Source organism: Cynocephalus volans, chromosome 1 (genome assembly GCF_027409185.1).
Source record: "Cynocephalus volans isolate mCynVol1 chromosome 1, mCynVol1.pri, whole genome shotgun sequence".
NCBI classification, from domain to species: Eukaryota; Metazoa; Chordata; class Mammalia; order Dermoptera; family Cynocephalidae; genus Cynocephalus; species Cynocephalus volans.
This window is the reverse complement of record NC_084460.1, coordinates 247,637,094-247,656,143: the sequence shown is the minus strand read 5'-3', so window position 1 is coordinate 247,656,143 and position 19,050 is coordinate 247,637,094. Positions and strand designations below refer to the sequence as shown.

General features: G+C 37.3%; 1 non-coding gene across 1 annotated transcript; it reads right to left on the bottom strand.

The window, feature by feature from the left end:
• Window positions 1-250: 250 nt before the first annotated feature.
• On the bottom strand, window positions 251-325 carry TRNAI-UAU (transfer RNA isoleucine (anticodon UAU)). The gene has a single exon. It is a non-coding gene; the product is annotated as a tRNA-Ile (tRNA).
• Window positions 326-19,050: the final 18,725 nt, after the last annotated feature.

Sequence of the window (19,050 nt, the reverse complement as noted above, 5' to 3'; positions counted from 1 at the left end):
CAACATTTTAATAAATAACTAGAAGGAAAGTTTTATTTTTTTGTGGGTGTGATAAAAATTAAGGTAAAATCAAGAATGTCTATATATTTTTAGCTTTTTCAAGGTGTGAAGTCAGCAACAAATTAGATTACTTTTATTGCAATCTTACTGTTAAGAAAAGTTGCCTTGGAATAAAGTCAGGAGTATGCAGCATGTCCTTCTAGTGTCGTACTGGGGCATTGCTTTTTTTGGTGGGTTTTTTTTTGGTAGCTGGCCAGGATGGGGATCTGAACCCATAACCTTGGTGTTATAAACACCAAGCTCTAACCAACTGAGCTAACTGGCCAGTCCCCATACTGGGGCATTGTTAATGGGGCCAAACATTCTGGCTTGTGCAGAACTTTCCTGGTTTTAGCTCTGAAAGTCTAATGTTTGGGAAACTCCTCTCTTCTTGGAAATCCAGGATAGGTGGTGGTCCTGCACATACAGTTTATTTAAGTGCCTGAGGGATGTACTTTTGTTTGCCTTTGTTATTTACTATTATTTAAGGACTCAGACTTGGCGAAGTTACATATTGATTTGTAGACCACATCAGGTAGAAATGCAAATAAATTGTCTGGTAGAAAAGATAAACCCAAAGATTTTTTTTTTTTAATTGATCTACAGGACATTTTCTAGTGTTATATCTACCCTAGAAGTCTTGCTTTAGCATTCATTTAAAAAATGTTTATAAATAACTAGTTTCTCAAAATGCTTTACCATCTTATTGATTCTCTCATTAATAAGTAAATAAATCTTTGGCATGTGCTCTTTCTATATTTGTGTTTAAAAATGTATACTTTGGCACCACTAAGGAAGACTAGGCCATCATGATTTCAACACAGCTCTTTTAAACAAACATGTTTTAGCCAAAATATACATGTATTTCTCCAAGATTTAGTTTACTCATCTCCAATGTGAGGATGATATAGGGTTTCTGTGATGATGAAATGAGAATGTACATTATTTATGGAGCAAAGTGCTTTGTGCATTGTAAGGCTATATTTATGCTTTACAAGCACAGATACCAACTCATTACCAAATTTCTTTCTGGGGAGTTTTCAACATCTGAGAGAAGGAAAATATTTCTGCTAACTTTTATCAAAGTATTCTCACTGGAAGAGTCTACATGATTAGATTCAGCACCTCATGACTCAATACACTGCTTGCTGTTGCAAAAGTAGTTTTCTTACATTGTTATTCAGAATACATCCTCATTTCACATTTGTGGAGAAAATTAATCAGTCCTACCTGAGTATACTAGCTTGCATTTTTTTATTGAATTTTATCACATTTAGTTCAGACTATTTCCCAATTTTTTAGTATCACCCTAAATTCTTCCCAAATAAGTTGGTCTCTGAACATTTTTGTTATCTTTTGTGAAAATAACATATGTAAAAAAAAAAAAAAAAGAAATACTACATGAAAACATCCAGTTTTTCAGATTTAAAGGATCTGAGAAAAATATTAATGATATAATAAAGAACTTTTTAATCCAACAGTAATTTATATGTTATATACTTTGAGCATTTTTTAACTTCATAAATATAATTAATTAATTAACCTTCAGAGATTTCTACTAATACCACAGAAGAAAGATAATTCATAAGTTTGTTTTCAAAGCTACCAAAATCATTGAAACATCCTAGATGTTTTTTACCCCTAACTCTTAATATTTTTTTCTGATATCTGAAAGTTGTTATAAAATGTCATAAAACCCCCTCAGGAAAGACATCAGAGTGACAAAGGCCACTACTTTCTTCAGTACAAATGCAGTATACTGTAGATGGAAAGAGACTGTCTTCAGGTTAGACAGACTTGAGTCCAAATCCAGGCATTGCCACGTGTTAGCTATGTGATTTCCAGTCAGTTGCTTTATCTCTTTAAATCTTAATTTCCTCATATGTGAAGTGGGGATAGGAACAGTTCTCATTTAATGGGAGTACTATGTTGAGTCAGTGAGATAATACACAAAGAACGTAGCTGGGTATGTGGCATGCAGTTAGCATTCAGTAAATATTAGGTATTTCTATCATTACTGCAGGATAAATTACCAATTCAAAACATGGTTACATAACAATAAACACATGTTTTACAATATTAGAATTATAAAGAAGGGCAGGGTAATCAGATATTTGTAGTGAAGTAAGGCTTCCCTAATTATTATATAACAGCGCTTTGGTCCAGAAAAGGGAATTGTTTGATAGGATAAATGCCCAAGCTGGTTCACGGAGCAGGGCATGGACAGACACCAGGGCAGGACCCTTTACTGTGCCTGACACCTGAACGAAATTAAAAGATGAACTGTGAGTTGAAAGCCAGGCAGACACCTTGATCATTGCCAAAAGATGCAGAGTCACATACTGCATTGAGGCTCCCCTCTTCTCCAAACCCATAGTGCTGAAGCAATGTTGAAGTCCCAAAGATAAAACAGCGTGGAATAACTTTTGAATGGACACACACTATGAAGTGGTGATAAAGTCTCAATTCTTATATCTACTTTAAGTCAGTATAGGACACAATCAAATTAATCCAATTAAAAGGAAAACAATTTTAAAGATATCATGTGACTAATTTTTTTTAAAAAAGCAGAATTTGGTTTGTAAAGGAAAAATTTTCATTCCCAAATGGCTTAGTCTATTGGCTCAGCTCTAATCTGAAACCACAAGTGCCAGCTGAATTTAGCTTTTCTCTGACAGAAGATCCACACCTATTCCTTACAGATGTTTAAGATGAAGCATGAGAATGAAGGCAGAGGATTGAAATCTGCTTCTTTTAGATCAGGAATCAGCAAACAATGGCTTGCAGGACAAATCTGGCCTGTAGCTTGTTTTATACTGCTAAGAATAAGCTAAGAATACTTTTACATTTTAAGTGGCTGGAAACAAACGAACATCAAAAATCCAAAGACTATGCATCAGAGCTCATTTGTGGCCCCAAAGTCTAAGAAAAAATTATTTACTATCTGGCCCTTTATAGAAAATATTTAGTTAACCTCTGCTTTAGACCTATGATCACAAACCCAATTATAAGAGTCTTCTAAAACAAGTGTTAGCAAACTTTTTCTGTAAATAGTTAGAGAGTAAATATTTTAGACTTTGTAGGCCAAATGGTCTCTGTTGGAACTACTCAACTCTGCTGCTGCAGTTGTAATATAAAAGCAGCCATAGACAATAAATAAATGAATTGGTGTGGCTGTATTCCAGTAAAATTTTATTTGCAAAAACAGACAGCAGTCCAGATTTGGCCTATGAACCAAATTTGCTGAGCCCTGTCCTATAAGACTGCTCTAAAGTCTGAACTTGATATATCTGCTTGATTTCCCATTATATTCTTGCTTTGATCTCTTAGTCTCTGAACTTGGTTTATTTATTATGGCATTTTTTTCTCACCCAAATGTTGCCTTCTCCAAGTATCATGACTTAGCTCCCCTTAGGACTTTTATTTTTCTAGATTTCCTGATTTTTTGGCAATGACCTCTTGCTCACCTGTACTCATATTAACAGTCAAATCACACCTTGTCTTCCTTTACCTATCTGTTCTGAGGCCCACAGAGTGATGATCCCTGGTTTTGACTTAGACAAAGTCATGGAAACCAATTCTAGTGTCAGATGAATCCTTATGTCTACACAGGAGGCAGTTTGACATCCTAGAAAGACTATAGGCTTCGGAGTCGGATCTAGGTTCAACTCTTCAGTTACTGACTTTCTACCAGAAAGAACTTGGACAAATTTTCTCTGAGACTTTCTTCCCTCTTCCTCTTCTGCTGGCTTTTCCTGAGAATTAAACATGTAAATGTATGTAAAACGTCTCGCATGTTGCAAGCATCAAGCCGGTATCTGTTTGACGACGATGATTCAAAATCATGATTGCTCATTGTCTCCTAGAATGACTCTGACTTTAGTCTTCTCCCTTTGCATCTGTTTGCACACAAATGTTGAATCAGTCTTCTTATAACATTTTCAAAATCTTTCTTTAATTAAAATACATAAAATCGTTTCCATTGTATAGATGGCATCTAATATTCTAATAATCTGAGCCCATACATGTATTGGGACTAAATTTGCTCCATCAAGGTTATCCAAACTAGAAATTCTTTGGGAAATAGGGGCAAAGGTCAGCTTGTACCACAATGAATTTAACTCTTGTACACAAAATGTTCTAGTAATTTCTGTACTGCACTAATGCCTGCACTCACATACACATATGAATCATAACAAAAATGATTCAAATGTGACATCTACATCAGCATCTATACCTATATCTATGCTTCCTCTTTGATATATATTATACTGAAATTTACCTGATTATTGAGCATTTATTATTTAACCTCTGTGTGATAGATATTTGGAATGTGATGATAAAGACATGACCCTGTCTCTAAAGTATCTTGGAGACTAGTAAGGGACTGTCAGTAGGGTCCTTTTGGAAGCAGATGCTGAGACAGGAGTGCAAAAGATTTATTGGAAGTAATGTCTGTGAAAGATAAAAGAAAGCAGGGCTGGGCCAGGAAAGCCTTTAGTTTATGATGCTGATCTGACAAAATCTTGGTCAACACAGTGGGGAGCTCCGGAGCAAAGACTGCCTGTTGGAGGAGTCCTGCATTGAACGGGAATGGCCAGGCCCCACTACTCCTGCAGAGTTAGATCAATGGGCACTGCCAGGGAAAAACATGGTCTTGGCTTGAAAGCTGAGGCAGATCCTGAAGGGGGAACAGCTGGAGGCTGTCAGCTCATTGCACCACTTACAGCTGAACAAGTGTTTTCTTACAGGGACAACTGAGTAACACTTCTATAGCTGCCATTGGGAGACAAAGGCAAAAAAAGTATAATTCCTGTGACATATGCAATGATAGATGCATATATGAGTATAAGCTAAAGAGTTAAATTAATGTATTTGTGCTAAGAAAGGTAGCATTGATCACAAGCCAGTTTGAATATCATTAGATCTCTAAAGACAAGAGTGAAAAATCAAGTATTTCGAGAGACATCTTTTGATGACCAACATTTTCAGAGACAATATTTGTAAGTTTGCTTAGACTAATGTTAAAATTATTGTTTTTACTTAAACTTCTGATTCCAGAATTGCAATTTTATGAATGAGTGGCTGTATGTTTGATTTATATATTACTGCTTGTTGAAAAAATAGATCCTTAGATTATAAATTCATTCAGAATTTCTCAAATAGGAATCCCATGGATTGCTGTTAAGAGAGAATATTAACCTATATATTTCCATGCTCCAAATAATCAGGGAAAGATAGAGGATAAACGAAATAGATATAGTTCTTTACTGCAAAACTTCTCAGGGCCTTTACTATGCTAATATACATTAAAATATCAAATGGTGGAAAGGGAGGGTAAATAGAGTACACAGAATTTCTCATGCGTGATGAAACATAGAACCAAAACTAGCTTGGGAATTGCTGAACTAATGAACTGTAAATTTATCCATATGAAGTAGTTTAGTCAATTGTTTCTATACTTTGAAATATCAAAAAAAAAAAAAAAGAGACTAATTTCTTTTTAAGTTTTTATCTGTATGTTTGGCATTAGGTAGACGAAACCCAATTTCCCATATCATTGTTAAAGAAAAATGTCATTTTAAAAATAAATCTCATATTTTGAAACCATTAGTTCATACCACTAACTAGAGGCTAAAGGCAGCTATAATTATTTGCATCATCATCTGGAATTAGCTTTCCTTTTAATAGAGCCCATTTGCACAATAATAAAAAGCATGATCGGAACTGATTAAAGCTGGCTGGAGCAGTTTTCATTTAAGAATTTCTCTTCCTGTGTCAGCTGATGTTTCTTTCTTAATGTTATTTTAATGCAATCGTTTTATGTTTGAAAATGAAGGCAATCATGTCAGTCCACGAGCTGGCAAAAGAGAGTTATTGATTTTTACAAATCAGTCACCTTTAAAAATCCATGAGATGAATATTTATTATTTTGCAAGTACAAATCAGTTTCTGTAGAAAGAAGAATGGATGCACGAAAAGGCAATGCATTTTGAAAGAATAGAATTGCTTGCCTTAATGTTTTTTACATTGTGTCATTGTATAAGTGTCCCTCATTGATGATTTCTCCCAAAGTAGCAGCAATTTTCATTAGCTTTCAATGTGCCAAATGTAAAAACTGACAAACTTTAAAAATGACATACTCTAGAACCACCTTTCACTCATGGAGTTATTGTAGCTCACATGTAACAATACAAATTCATCTAACTTCCCCAACAGAAGTGTTTCTGTAACCCTATGCAGAAATGATTTTGAGAAATTGAATCATATTAGACAAGTATCAGAGAAATGGTTTTGAACTGTGTTGCACAGAGTCTCTGGGGAAAGGAACAGAGGGAGTTGCCTTAGAGGTTGCCCCCGGGGTGAGAGGCGAAGGGAGAGGCAGTGGATGGTGGCCCCTGTTCCTCCTTCTACCAGGGAGTTCTCCATAATGATTCATTTGCTGCTGAAACCAATGAAACCAAACCCCAAATGAACAAACTGTATAAGGCAAATTTTCACTTTTAAGTGTTTTCTTTGTGAACGCTTCAAAAATAAATATTAGCAACAGGTATGTTAACATGTGCTTTTTACATAAAAATAAATGCTCATATTGCTTGAATAAAGTAAATCTGTAGATAGCATAAAGATGGTAAATAAATAGCATACAGATGATAAAATATGATGATAAAATATCCTTAGATAACAAAAGATTCTTAATAAGATTTGAAAGCTTTTTCCTTCCTCTCACTTTCTTTCATATCCTTAACGTCACAAGGGAGCTAGGAGTGAAAAATGGTTGCACAGAGTATATGCTAAAGGTTAAAATATGACAAAAAGGATTTTCTTTTTTTAACCATGCTCAGGATAGCTAACTTACGGCAGCAGGGCAAAGTATTACTCAATCAGTGGTGTTGGCTTCCATGTTAGGAATACGTGCAGTTTCTTTACATTGAATCCTCGAGCTACATTTCATCCCTAGGGGAAAGCAATTTTTTTTGCTTCTCCCTGGCTCCAGGTCATATCCTACTAGAATGGCTGCCAGTCTTGCCATTTAGTACCCCAGAAATAATTAACTGAAAGAACAAATAAAGGTTAAAAGATCCTAAAAATGTGACCAGACATCCAAACAGGTAGCATGCACTTTGACAGCAGGTTATAGGCATGTTAAGGCAAATCACTTCCAATTTAGCAGGGACCTGAATCCCAACTAGAGGAAACAAATTCATGTTGTATGAGCTGAGATTTTTGGGCTGGGTTCCCCTGAGGCTGACAGAGACAGGCATGGCCCATTCATCCTTTTCTCAGCCAAAATATATTGTTCTTAGGGCTAGCCTAAATACATACATAAATAAATTTGTAACTTTGGACATAAAAAAATGAATTTTCACAATGCAGATCTTTTTCAGATACATTAAAAAGGCTCACTCACTCAGTACACTGAATCTTTAATGACCTCAACAGCCTATATTCTAGGGGAGACATCTCAGTAATCCAGAAGTAAAAGAATACAGCCAGAGGATTGTGGTTGTATATGTGTGTGCCTTTGGCATTTGTGAAAATGCCCTAAATTCTGGTTGAATAGCTTTTCTCAGAACTCCCAAACTGTTCAGCCATCACCACCACATAGGGGATGAGCAGCCATTTTCTAGGAGCCGGGGGAGTCTGCAGGCCTCTAGCTTCAAGCCTCCTGCACTGGAGAGGAGCTCACTAATAAATCAGTAGGATAAGAAAAATTATGGACCATTTCTAGGGAAAGTAGCACTGAACAATGGCCAAAGGGAACTTGAGTGTCAAAGGCAATGCTACCTCCACCAGGTAGAAGGTGAGAGCAACTGGGCTGGGGCAGGTTCTTCAGGTTCAGGGTCACAGGGGACTCTATAAAAGTTTGGAATCAGCAGCTCAGCCGGGCAAGTCGATGAAATTGTCCTGGAGTGATTTTAATAGCCATTGGTTCTTTTTTGAAGAGATGAAATTTCCAGCTTTGGTTGTTTCCCTTTGGTTATCTTTCTTAGGAGAGACAGAGAGATCAAAATCAACTTATTCTTCAAAGGAATGCAGTCAGCGAGTGGGAAGGATAGGCTCTTATGGTTCATAGGTTCATAGTTAGCATCCTGGCAAATGAGGGAAAATCTCAGAAAAACCATAGCTGAGCCTATTTTTAAAAACTCTCTTAAATTGGTAAAGTTGGTTAAGTCTTAGGAGGACAATTAGAAGACGGAGGAGAAAAGCGTCAGGAGTATTTCCTTTTAGGGCATTTTCAGTCTTGAAGTTTGTGACTATATTAACTATCCCAACAAATTAGCCCCTCACATTTTATTTTTTATCCCTCCAAATTTTATTTCTTATCCCCCCAAATAAAATTAAACAAAAACATAAATAAGTTTCCTAGGGGAGGATCAGTTTTAGCCATAAAGAAATAGCAAACACACCTCATTTTCTTCTTGAATTGTTTTATATTAATTAACTAATTTATTGACTAATTTAATCTTTACAATGCATCTACTATGCATATACTGTGCTCTTATCATTATCTCATTTTGCAGAATAGGAAACTAAAGAACAGAGGTTAAACACCTTGCCCAAAAAGACAGATCTGATGAGTGGCAGAGCTGGAATTTCTATACAGAGCCAACTGTCTGGCTCCCAAAATCTAAGTTCTCAAACCTTTAGCATTAGCTTCACCTGAGGGAATAATAGAAATGCAGATTCTTGGGCCCCACCCCAGGCTCACTGAATCAAAATCTGCGGGTTAACAAGATCCCCAGATGATTCCCGCACACATTAAAGCCTAAACTGCTTCGGAACACTGTCTCATGGCACCAGCTAGAGTAGCATATTTGCTCTCCGTCAGAAGACAGCACTGGTCAAATTGCTTATTCAACTAATCAAAGACCATGACTTTGAACTTACTATGCCACACTGTTGATCAAAATTCAATTACTGGAGAGACTACTTAAGAAAAAACTTACTAAAGATTTGCTATTCATTCATTGAAAGGCATTGGGATTTTGTTAAAGCTTCCAAGGTCAGGGCCGAGCCCGTGGCGAACTCGGTAGCGTGCTGCGCTAGCAGCGCGGCGACGCTCCCGCCGCGGGTTCGGATCCTATATAGGAATGGCCGATGCACTCACTGGCTGAGTGCCGGTCACGAAAAAGACAAAAAAAAAAAAAAAAAAAAAAAAAAAAGCTTCCAAGGTCATTTTATTTGCATGCAGGGCTCATAAACATGGCTCTAGCCACTAGACACGTTGAATTTTCTTTTTGATTCAAGCTCTGTAAACTATTTCTATTCCTGCCAATTTCTTTGTTTCATGAGAAGTGCCTCATTTCAGGATTTAAAATGTCTGATTAATGCCAATAATCAGAACTCCAAACTTCATTCAAATTAAAGCTTCTTCCCTCACCCCCACCTCAGGGTTTCGAGGTTCAAGGTGGGGAAGTCAGCGTGGGACAGGATCGCATCAGCTGTGGCTTCTCTCTATTCTCTGGCCACTCCCCTGAAGTCCTGACCACTCTAGGATCAAGCCCAGGAGGAAAAAGAGAAGTGAAAAATAGTGTTGTACAGTAGTTATCACTGGCTTTTGTGGCAGAAATATAAATGCTGTGGGTTTTGTTTATATCTCATGTGTGCCCCTTTGGGAATTTCCAGATAACACCCTGCTGAGAAATTCCTGCTGCAATTGCCAGGACAAAGGCTTGCCTCTCCCTCTGACTCATAGCTTTGCTCCCTTAGGCACAGCCACCTCTCTGCCAGGCTTTCTGCTCTGCATTCTGCTTTCCACTGCATAGCTTTTGAGAAGGCTTCCAGGAGCTCTCTCATGGGATGACCTGGCTGTTGTGCAGGGGCAACTGTAGCCTCAATCTCTCTCCTTTAGGCTCTCTGAGCAAGAGTCAGACTCCCATCCCTCAAGCTCTAGGGGACATTGACTGCTTGGCAAGAATGGGAGATAAATAAAATAGTATGCAATTGTCTCCAAAGAAATCCTCCCTGCTGACATTTCAATACCATTCTCCCCACCCGCACCCACATTCCCTCTCTGTCTCCACTTCTCTCAGTTTCTCTCCTCTGCTGACTCTCTCCTTCTTTCTCTTTCTCTCTTCCTCCTCTCTCTTTCTATCTCTCCATCTGTCTATCTGTCTATCTCTTTCCCTTCCTCCTCGTGGTTTTTGATCATTAATGCTGGCAGACCTAATTTTATAGACTCTTACTATTTCCTGCATGGGTGGTCCAGTACTTGACATGAAAACATGGAGGTACTTGGTCTTTGAGCTTCAGATGAAATTGACTTAGAGAGAGTCACATTTGAACATCTTGATACACACCAGACCATGTAAATATCTGTCTCCCACTATATGATGAGACACTGTACCATCTAAATATTTTCCACTAAGACAAGACCAAGTCTTTCTTCATTATTGTATCTCTACTGTCTAAATGTGTTTTCAATGTGTTAAGACCTGATCCAATCCTTTTTTTGCACCTTCCCTAACCTGTCTAAATCATACTTATCCTTCAATGCTTAATTCAAATATCACTTCCTTTGCAAGTCTCTCTTGATCCTGTTCAACAGAATCAAATGTTTCCTTTTGTCTTTATATCACCTATAGAACTTTAATGGTACCTCCATGATATGGCTTATCCTTATCATGCTTTTACAGATAATCAGCAGATATGTCCTGTTTCCTTTAATGCTAGATGCAGGCAGAGAAGAGTAGATGGTCCCTGATGCCCTCTTCCGTCTCTGCATCCAGTAGGGTGCCTTGTCCATACTAGGTGATCAAAAATAATCACCCCCTCCCCCCTCCTATCTTCCTTCCTTCCTTCCTTTCCCTTCTGTCTTTTCTCTCTTCCTCCCTTTCCTCCTCTCTCTTCCTCTCTCTCCCCTCTTTTTTTCATTCAATTTCACTTTGCTAGCAAGGGATCATCCACAGGTATCCTGTCGAGTGTTAATGAGTGAGATTTTTCTGTGTCATTAGTAGGAATGCAGACTTATCCTGAAAAGTAAGATTTAAGGGTTTAGAACTCTTCCATTAAAAACCAGCTTACATTCCACCCGAATCAGGCTGACTACTAAATACTATGTATTATCTGCATATCTCAGAGGAATTTCTGCCATATCATGAAATCAATAGGCAACCATGACCACAGGAATCAGAATAACCCAGCTTAGACTTGACTGGCTGTCAGTTATTTCATTTGTCTGAATCCCAATTTACTCATCTACAAACAAGGATTTAATATGTATATTGGGAAGTTTATATAAATCACATTTATGAGCATCACTTGGCACATAGCAGGTACTTAATTAGTAACTATTATTATTAACATTAACACTGCTGATTCATCTTGTGCCCTCTATATGCCATCACTGCTCATGGGGAGCTATGTGACCTCTTGTTTCGTATGATTAGAAGTCACTGCCCTTCCTTGAAATTTCTCAGAAATAGAAGCATGGAATTTAGAAAGCAAGCTTCATGGTATTAGCTGCTGTGTTCCCTGGGTCAAGGATATATTAAACTTGAGTCAAGACCATTTTTGTAAAACCATATGTTTAATGCTTAGCAAACAATAGAACATGGTCTCTTTGAGAATTTTTTTTTTAAAAGAAAAACATAAACATATGCCTTGAGAAATCTGTGTATATGAGAAAGATTATTCATTCTGAAAACAAAAATTGCCACCCTTATTGAGACCTCAATCCCTTATTAGCCCAGCTGTTCTGTGGACCAAAAAACCCTTTGCTGGGCGATTTGTACCTTCTCCCAGAGTAATGGAGTCACGTATTCTAACACCTGGTACCACCTGCTCTTGCTACGCTAAATGGCTTTGCAGGCTCCTTGACTTGCAATGAAGAGATAAAATGATCGTGTGCAGCAAGGAGAGCATATTTACAGGATGCAGTAGTGGAAGAGGAATAAATTAAAGCAGTTCTGCTCTATGCCCTTAAGTAAAAACAGACTTAAGAGATTTAAAATGTTGAACTTTGGGTCATCTGGGCAATCTAATAAGCAGCTGAAAGGATCTAGAGGGAATTTGATGAGAGATATTTGAGGCTCAACTGTCAAGAGGGTTTAGAAACTTTACCTCAGGGCCAGAGCTGGAATGGCTTACTGTGAGTGCTCCTCATAACCCAAAGATTTTTTTTAGCTGATCAGTAAACAGTAAATAAAAATTTAAAATAATGCCTATTTTCTCCTTCACTTGGCTTTTATTTAAATATATGTCTTAGAAGATGAAACACAGGTGCTAATGTTGAAATGCCTTCTTACAGAATACTTCTCATCTCTTTGGCTAAAATATTTATTTCAGGGTGAGCAAGTCATAGAGGTCAAGAGAAAATACTATGTGGTAGAAAAAGTATACACATGAACTTTATGAGTATTCTCACCTTTTGGGCATTATTTTAAGGTAGAAAAAACTTTTAAGTAGTGACTTTAACTTTAGCTCTCTTCACTGTATCACTAAATACTTTTATGCCCCCAAAGAGATAAAGATGCTTGAGAGGCAGCAACCGCTAACTGAGAAACGTGAAAGTCTGGAGTGGCTACCTGAGATCATATACTGGTTCTGTCATTTTGTGGCTGTGTGAATTCTATGCCTTAGTTTCCCCACATGTAAAATGGAAATAATAATAGTGCCCTCCTCATAAGATTCTTGAGAGAATTAAAATAGCTAATTCCTGTAAAGAACTAAGAACAGTGCATGGCACATAGTAGGTGTTCAGCAAATATTTGTGGACTAAACTTTTAAAAATGTATAAATCTATCTCTGTTTTGATTCTTCTTTGTTGGAAATTTTATATTGATCTTATTACTCCCTTTAGCTGTAACATCCTTTAAAATTCTTTCTATTTTCCACAAGTGCTTAGTATTTATCACCATAAATATATCAATAATAATGATAGCTCTATTTGTTGGGCTCTTCCAGCACATACCCTGGCATTCTTCATCTCATGTACTGCTTGGCTAGAATGAAGTCCAGAATTCTTAACATACCGTTGTAGCACCTACATGATTTTTTCTCCCTTTTCCTCTCTCATTTATTCAGACATGTGTTCTCTGAATGACCCAGGTGATTTCCAATTGCATACAGTTTGACTGGAAGGCAGAAACTGCCACTGTCCAGCAACAAACATGTATTTGTACTTTAAGATTCAGGTCAATCATCTGCTATTTCAAAATCCTGTACTCTATTTGCCAGCAGGATGCTTTTCATAGCAGTTATTATAGTGCTGTGCAGATGCTAGGCACCAACGTTTTAGAGTTTTACTGCACTCTCACACTTTCCTCTTTTAAGACTCCCTAGCTCTTCTGTACACCCATCATAATTATGGTGTAAACTAATCTACATTTTTGGTGTCCTTGCTGTCATTAAATAAGCCCTTTCACGCAGCAGTATCTTGTGGTGGTGAAGACCCTGGTCCCTGGAATCAAGACATCTGGTTAAGAATCCTAGCAGCTGCATTACATAAACTTGACCAACTTGCTTTCTCTCTCTGATAAAGCAAGCCTCAGTTTTCTCATCGTAAGAAGGGGATAATAATACAACCTATTTTATAGCGTTGTTTGGAGGATTAAATAAGACAATGTTTTAAAATGCTTACTATAGTGCTTGGCTTCCTATGTTTGCTCAACATGCCCTATAGATGTTAGCTATGATTAATAGTGAAGTAAAATAAAATAGGCCTAACTTCTCTCACTCTTTCTGTCTCGGGTATGCCCACATGCACACAGAAGCCATAACTGTTGAAGGGACAACCACACGCGCTATTTAAATGTGCACATTACAGATAAGTGTAAATAAATATTTGTTGAAGGAATAACTCTTGCCATGCACAATGTATTTTAAAAACACAGAAGAAATTATTTTTTTTGATAATTTAAAAGATGATTTTTATTCTACTTTATATTGTTTTTCTTCTGTCTTACATATATTTTGTAATTTCTAAATTTTGTATGAATATATAATACTTTTAAATCAGAAAATATGCATAAATTTACATCTATTTATGTAAAAAACCCAGCAAAACAAAAAAAACACAAAAGCATGTCTCTCAAACATGGCATGCTTAAATAAAGAGATTATTTCCACAAATCCCCATGAATGAAATGGAAACATGAGAATACAAAGAAAACCACAATTCCTTGAGTCCCTAACATCTTTTTGCTCTGTACCTTCATTCATTAAACAATTATTGAATGTCTATTGCACAACTAGCAACAAATCCTTTACTAGATAAGCTAGACAATAGCCTCTGGCTAAAAGAATAGGATTCTAACCAATCAATTCAATTGTCTACATGCAGTTGAATTTTACCCTTTTTTCCTTTTGTAATTCTTACCTTGAGTGTAGGTGCCATGGTCAGTATACTAAATTCAGTTATGTATAAGAAGCTTGGCAGATTATTTTTAAAAACATACATAATCAGATTGTAGAGAATGGAGAGGTCTGAATATTTTCTGTTCCACTGCTACTAATTCATGGCTTTACGTAGGCAAATATATAGCTGCTTAGCAAGAAATCTATGGCTTAAATTGACATCGTCTCCCTCCTCAACATTTAAAAAGGAACAAACACTCATTTTTTCAGTGTTAATGTAAGCAAAATACTGATGTATTCTATTTATGTGTCTTAAAAACTAAATTGCTAATATCTTTATAAAATTATTTTAGTTAATTTCCTTTCCTTTCATGAACTTGTTTTCACAGAAATTTTTTTTTCTTTTTTTTCCTGAAGGATAAATATAGGTACTATTATAGCCAGAGGGGCTTTCAAGATACTGCTTTGCACCTGGGAAACCCATTTAATTACTCAAGCTGTCAAAATGTTTTATTGTAAACAGCTTTTCTTACAGATCCTGTTTCCCTCCTATGAACTATCTTCCCCAGAAGAGAGTCCTCTTCACAGAGGCGCTTAAAGTACAGGTGTCATAATTTAGAAGAATGATGTTTTTATATCTAAAAATACCCCATCCTTCTTCTCATGTCTGATTAAGAAAAATTGTATGTTCATTTTTCTGGTTCTTTTTTATAGTTTATGTGTATCATAAAACACTATCATATTAAAATTTTAAAAATTAAATGGAATAGATTGTCTAAACTACAGGTAAAAGTAAGGTTTTATCTGAAATAAAAAACAATATATTTGAAATTGTATGTATCTAATAAATTTATTTAAATGCACTCTAGCAACATAAAAAAAGAGGTCAAGATGTTATAAAACTTTTTAGTTTACTTAAATAAACTGAATATCACATAAGTAAGCTCAGGAATCAAAACAGGTTTCTGCGATAAACATGTCTTTGTATGTGATACAGCTCAGGTTAAAGAGCGCTTGTCTTGTCTACTTGATTGGGCCTAACATTCCAAATCTGTTAGATCACTTCATATTTGGAAAGCTTACTCCAATCCCAGGGCTTGCCCTGTTCTTGGAGTATGAAGAGCATTAGTAGTTAAGGAAAGTTTTTCTTCTTCATGCGGAGAGGCAGTGTTCCAATTTATGAGGATTAATGAATACTCAGTTATGGAGTTTTCTTATACAAGTGCAAGGGTGGTTGGTTAGAGAGAGAAATACAGTGAAGACTATATTATAGCTTTTAAAGATCATCAGCAGCTAATGGCCATAATTAGAAAAGAGTAATTAGCACATTCATTTAAATTAGGAAGGATAATGTTCTTATATCCTTATGCATTGATAACTGTCACATGAAAATATTGATGAACCTAACAGTTCCTGTGAAATATGTGTAAAATTCAGATGATCTCTTTTTACTAGACAGGATAATTGATAAATCAAGTGTAGGAAAATGGTCAGGGCTTCTCAGATGTTCAGAATCTTGCTGAGCATTTAATGTAAATACACACGTGTGCCCAGGTGTTCCCTGGTTACTATTTAGTGTAATTTTGCATGTGCACCCAGGTGTCCTGGGTTATGGACTTAAGTACAAAGGATGAGTGGTTCTGATCCACGTCTCCCCCAACCCCCCACTCCAGGGATGCCCTGGGGGAGGGGGCATGGGGAGGCCGCTACTGCTGCTGGAGGCTGCTGTTGCCAGGGCCCCCGAGATGATCCAGGAGGCCACCACTGCTGCTGGATCTGCTGTACGCTGCTGCTGCTGCTGCTGGAGAAGCTGAGGAATGAGCTCCTGTCATCTGCCAATGGTTCCCAGGATCTTTCCCAATTACCAAACTTGTGGACCTGTATGTGAGGGGTCTGTGACCCAGTCTGTACAATGAGTTTGAAGGGTCTGTGGGCCCTAGCCTGACACCAAGGAGACCAGAACTGCCGTTAGTATATTATTGTAGTTTCAGATAGAACTCTAAACCCAATCTTTAAAAAAACACTTATTATTAATAGTCCTTCTCTACTAAATATTCAAATATTCTCACATGCTTTCTTACGTGAGTGTGGACATTGAAGTGTCCATGCAGTTAGCACAGTTCAAAGTATGCTGTTGTGTTGCTCAAAGATGCTGCACCGGAGTGAGCTTTGTCTACCAAAAAGCACATGGACTTGCTCTGGCTCTGGCTCTGGGTTTACACTCAGCATTCACCTGACTGCAAGCACACTTTCTTGCTGCTTTAAGAATTAGGATTATATCTGTATCTCAACCAAGTATCTGGGCTCTGAGGTGTTCAAAGAATCAAAAAGTAACCAAGGAAGAAGACAGGTAGGAAGATTTGTAAAACTATAGATAATCAGGGAGAAATAAAACAAAGATACTTACTTGGAGGCAAATAAGAGAAAATGGATAGTGAAAGTATCAATGGAAGGGCTGATAGGAGGCAGAAAGATTACATATTACAGTAGACAACTCTGGCTACAGAATAGAATTGCCTGGGAGCTTTGAAGAAAATACCCTTTCCCTATACTTCATCTCCAAAGATTCTGATTGAATCTTTTTGGGCATGAGTTTTATTTAAAAGTGCCTCAAGCGAATTTAATGCGCAGTCAGGGTTGAGAGTCACTGAAGTAGTTTATGTTGGCCTAATCCTAGGGGTCCAGATTGTAGGATGCACAATTAAATTTGCATTTCTGATAAGCAATGAATAATCTTTTAGCATACGTATATCCCAAATATTTCACGGGACATATTTATACTAAAAAATGACTGGTCATTTTTCTGAAATTTAAATTTAACTGGGCATTTTGTATTTGCATGTGCTGAGATATAGGAGGATATTTATCTTTGAATTCTGGTAGATGGATGGAAAAGGCCTGGCATTTTTCTTAATGGAAAAAGAAAAACACTGAAGTTTAGCAGATAAGTGATGAAATCAGGTGAGTGGTGGAATCATATTAAGAAAGAAACTTTCTGGGTGGAGCAAAATTTTTCTTTTAATTCTTCCTGTGCCAAAGTCTCAGGAAATCAAGACTGTAGAGTTTCTCAACCCTATAGAATCCAAGTAAAATGAATTAAGGAATGTTAAAATGCAATGCCAATAGATATTCCAACACTCAAGCCTTGGTCTTGATCAACCACTCATCCCACCAAAACTCTGAACAAAACATGTAATTAGAAGATAAGACAAAGCAAAGGAACTAATATTAGTTGAGAAATGCCCCCAGACTCTGAAGTGCAATGTGGAATGCCAGTGTGCTGATTTGAACCACAAAGGGATGTGTGCGTGCGTGCGTGCGTGTGTGTGTGTGTGTGTGTGTGTCCACAGTGAACAGATGAGGATTTTTGCCCAAGAGTGGTCATTGCTAATGAGCAAAACCCAAACAGGACTACTTTACAATACTATCAGTCCAAAGTCTGGTGGAAGAGCTGGCAATTTTGATGTAAAAAGAGCAAGGCCAGGGATGATTGGTCATCAAAAAGAGCAGGAGGGAGCTTACTGGAGCCTTCGCACTGTGACTGGGGAAGAGCTGGTCTCTGGCCCCTAGGCCATCTCTGGGCCAGAGGAGAGTCACCTGGAGTTGTCCTAAAGAGTCCCATGGGAGAAGCAATTGTGTTGTCTGATGGTCCCTTACTGTTTTCTCCAGCACGTCCCTACTTCTTTATTAGCTGAGTTTAAGTTAAACTTGGCCTGCTTCTGAGGTGGGTTTCTTTTCTACCATGTGAATGGTTAAAACTGCTACTTACTTTCATTACTTCCTTTTCTTACCTTTTACCAGAATTCCTCCTGTGATTATATGATCAAAAACTGGATTTTAAGCTGATTTTATTCCTCACTGAGTTTCTGAGGTTTTTCTTTTAAAGCCCTGACAATAGTTGCAGGTTCATATGACAAATTCAGAAGGCTTTTCCACCCATCACTGGGATACTCCCTCTGCTTCTGAGCAAACTTGGTTCTTGCAGCCAAAGGGTTCCAGACATGGATCTTTTTATTTACCACTAAATCTTTGAGTGCAAGGTAATTCCAATTGAGTTCTATTTCTACTCAGGTTTATGACTCATACTTAGTACAATAAGGTCCCCATCGCTCTTTATTCACTATTCAACTCTGCCACACTCTAAGTTTCCGAAACCCACAATTACAATCGAGGATTTTACTGATGGTTTCTGACAGCCATGATCAGGAAAGTGACAGAAAGATCCCAGATGTTTTATGTTTATGGGAGCATGTGTGTGATCTTTTGGTTTTGTTTCAACTCTCCTACACACAAAATTCTGAAGACCATAATTTATATAATGAATAAATTAAGAGCACATGGTTGAAGGGATTCAGATTGGCTGAAGAAAATCCACTGGTACCCCCTGAGTACCTGGCTTGTTTGTTTCTGACCAAAGTATGGTAAAACAACCCTGAGCAAGGTAAGAAATGAGAAGATCTAGGGCAACCAACCAGGTAGTAACTTCCAGTGCTCAACACTAGAATTCGAAAAACAGAATAGAACAAAACAAAAAATAAACTTGCACAATACAGCTGTGCTTTTTTTGTGGCAAATTTCACCTAGTTAGTAGGGAACTTTGCATTTCTTGTGTTTTGCCTGGAATACCATTTTCAGCCATGGAGGCTTGTGCTAAGTGGTTCTAATTGTGTAGTTTGTGAACTAGCAGTATCGCCTGAAACTGTGAGAAAT